General features: G+C 42.0%; 1 pseudogene; it reads left to right on the forward strand.

Moving 5' to 3' along the window:
- The first annotated feature begins 2,605 nt into the window (after positions 1 to 2,605).
- LOC126417300 (5S ribosomal RNA) lies at positions 2,606 to 2,724 on the forward strand (annotated as a pseudogene).
- Positions 2,725 to 3,834: the final 1,110 nt, after the last annotated feature.

Consider the following 3,834-nt stretch of genomic DNA (forward strand, 5'->3'; position numbering starts at 1 on the left):
GCATTCGGAGGAGGAAGTAGGTGGTCGAAATTTCGCGAGAAGATCTCCCGCAACGAAAAACGCCTTTGCTTTTAGTGATTGCCACCCCAACTCGCGTATTATTTCCGTGACACTCTCTCCCCTATTTCGCGATAATACAAAACGAGTTGTTCTTTTTTGGACTTCTTCGACGTCCTCTGGCAATCTTGTCTGGCAAGGATCCCATACAGTACATCAACACTGGCGGACTGATAAGGATAATGTACCAAACTTATTCTCAAAGTGTTTCTGGGGTCGTGCATGTCTGTGTACTATCTTGCACAATCAGATCCGTAGCTTTCTAAGAATTTTATGGCGTGATGCAAACCGATGGCCGACCGCAACGGTCGTCACCGCCAATCGATGTTCGCCCCTTTTGGAAACGCTCGTACCAATCGTGAGTCTGTGTCTGTCCTAAAGCGTTCTCTCCAAACGTTGGAAATATCCGTCTCTGTAGCGGCTCTCAGAGCAGCTATCGCGAAACCGCAAACAGACGGAAACACAACATTGGAGATACGCTCGCCAACAGCTAACCGGACCAGTCAGTAAGCTCGCAGCCAGTTGCTGGATGTGTGGGAAGGCATTAGGGATGGAAAAAGCGACCGGTTGTAACCGATGCCGGTATTTCAGTTCTGAATAACCGGCATTTTTTGGTATCTATTTGGTCTCGGTTATAACAGGTATTTTTATTTTGTAGGAAGTTCCGTGGCTTCTGAAAGATCGGTATCGACTTTGAACGATATTGTTTCTGATGGAAGGAGTCAGCTTACAGATCAACACATTATGAAGAGTATTTATGAACAGACTGGTCAAGAAATATTGGCGAATGGATTATTTCAGTACTGAAATTTAACTATTGGCGTGTAATTGTTCCTGCTAAATGCTATATTTTGCCTACTATCTGATCTGTGTATTCGAATTTTTTGAAAGAGCATTTTTGTTTTTGTCAGCAAAAACTCAATTGGATTCAAATTCCCGTTAAAAAGTAAAGATATATATTTGACTATAAACGGGGTTTTCATTCGAGATACTTAAATAAAAAGAACGCAACAAATTTTACACAAAACTTATTATTTGTCTGTCATTTCTATGAAGTAATAAAACAGAAAGGAAGTTATGGTAACGTTAATAAATTAAGAACTCAACAATTAATTCATATTTCACAACACAAACAGAAAGTAGTTGATTTGCTGTCGGTGTCTACTTAATATGCTGTACCTGCTTCTAGTCCTTGGTAACGGACAACTTAACAGGAAAACAGAGCTGCCCAACTTTTGTTTCTACCTGCACAGATAGTGATATGATCCTCTATTACAAAATGATTTTTGAGCAGATATTAAAAAAAATAGAATCAGGAGTAGAACAGTAGTGAATTTTTAGTAGTATTCAACCCCTCATTACTTTTCGAGAAAAGCAGCGAATGTGGATGGACTAAGTTTTCTTTTATTTGCCTATTTTATTTGATATTTTGATTCCATGCGTTTTGAAACGTATAACGTGAACGTGTGAGGGAGTCTCAGAATTTTTCAGTCTTCATTCGACTTTTACGTTTATTGCTGGAAACAGCAATAAATAACCGAAACTCAGTAACTTCAGGAACCGGTCATTCTGCGCGATTTTAACAAGCAGGTTAAACTGGAAATGAAAAGAAACTGGTATAACGGAAAACCGATTGTTTCAGCAGTATCCGCCTTCCCTAGGGGACGCCTGTCGCTATTTCAGAGCGCTCGTCATCATTTTCGCGAGAATTCAGGTTTCGGAACTGTTGGACAAGACCTCGTGTATACTTACATGGATATGGTGTCTGTTCTTTAGGACATGTCCGAAAGAACAAACACCATTGATGACCTGCAGCCGTCTAGAACGAAATTAGAGTTAATTTAATACCTTCAGCTGCTGACGGGCGTTGATATATATCAACGGGGACAGGTGAAAATTTGTGCCCCGACCAGGACTCGAACCCGGAATCTCCTGGTTACATGGCAGACGCTCTGGATCTGAGCCATCGAGGGCACAGAGGATAGTGTGACTGCAGGGACTATCTCGCGTTGATATATATCAACGCCCGTCAGCAGCTGAAAGTATTAAATTAATTCTAATTTAGACCTCGTATAGGTCTTATTCTATGTCTTTCCTCGCCGCTGGCCGTCCCCAGTCCACCTCAACCAGTTTCATCGCGCTACACGCCTGCACCAGCTGCATTTCAGTGTCTTAACAGCCGCTATAACTTTCTCAACTCATGTATTTCCTCTTATCCATATCTTTGTTTTTCTGACCGTTCTTGTTACGTAAAACAACCACCTTTGCGTTACTCGTTCCGCAACCGCCAATTTTCTGACTGCTCGTTTAACGTCCATGTTTTACTTCCGTGGACTAGTACTGGCAGTACACGACTTCTTACAAACTTCCTTGTTCAATCACACTGGGGATCTACTTTTGTATGCAGTATCCACTTTTCTAAATGACCCCTGAAATGTTTTTATCCTCCCGTTTCTTTCTTTGTCTATCCGCTCGTTCATTTCAGTTGTCCTAAGTGTATAAATTCGTCAACTGTTTTTAAAACTTCATCATTAATCTTTACTATCTTGCTACCGACCTTGCCGCAGTGGTAACACCGGTTCCCGTAAGATCACCGAAGTTAAGCGCTGTAGGGCTTGGCTAGAACTTGGAAGGGTGACCATTCGGGTCTACCGAGCGCTGTTGGCAAGCGGGGATGCACACAGCCCTTGTGAGGCCAATTGAGGAGTTACTTGAATGAGAAGTAGCGACTCTGGTCACGAAAACTGACAATGCCTGGGAGAGTGGTGTGCTGACTACATGCGCCTCCATATCCGCATCCAGTGACATCGATAGGGAGAGGATGACATGGCGGTCGGTCGATACCGTTGAGCCTGACGAGGCCTGTTCGGACGTAGTTTAGTTTATCTTGCTATAGACATACTTACCGCAGTTCTTTTAAAGAGCATCATATTCGCTGTTGACTTTAGGAAATTTTGCCTGACTGTGAATCTCGACTACGAGAAGCTAATGACAGGACATTATTATGGTCTTGCTGTAATTAATCTTGAGACCTATTGCCATACTTGATCTGTTCACCTCTTTCATCCTTTCCGAAGTTCATCTGGATTCAAAACAATCTAAATTACGTCGGTGGCAAAGCAAACGTGCTTCAGGTATTATCCATCCATGAGTATTCCTTCCTCATCACGGCTTAATGATTGTTAATACCGCTTTCAAGGCTGCACAAAATAGTTTCCTTGAGAAAATAGCTTAACATCTGAATGTAAAAATATGAATTTCCAATCAGAAGTAAACATCCTGCCAGCAGGCAGCCAAATTTTAACACAGCACGTTGTCGGCAGCGCATAGACCATGGACTCAGTACGACTAAGACCTGAAAAACACCGTGACGCATAATAAGAAGTCTGCAGGTTTCGACATGCACCAGCATAGTACTCGGAAAGCGACGGCACCCAGCGGGATGGGTAGTTTCCTCCATCGGTTACGTCACAGGTGAAACTTCCTGGTAGATTCACACTGTGTGCTGGACTCGGACTCAAACTCATAACCTTAGTTTCTTGTGGCAATGCTCTTATCCACTGAGATATTTTCAAAATACACTGCCCGTCCTGTGATGGAAAGTACATTGGACAGACGAGAAGAACATTTTCGATCAGATATAAGTAACATAATTATGCTTTCATATTATTAAGGAACTACGACAAATCAGTTGTTGCGTATCATGTGTGCAAAGAAAAAAAATTCTTTATAAAGGATAAGAACATGACTTAGAAATTCTGAGTATAGACAAGAAGA

This window comes from Schistocerca serialis, chromosome 8 (assembly GCF_023864345.2).
Source record: "Schistocerca serialis cubense isolate TAMUIC-IGC-003099 chromosome 8, iqSchSeri2.2, whole genome shotgun sequence".
In the NCBI taxonomy this organism is placed as follows: domain Eukaryota; kingdom Metazoa; phylum Arthropoda; class Insecta; order Orthoptera; family Acrididae; genus Schistocerca; species Schistocerca serialis.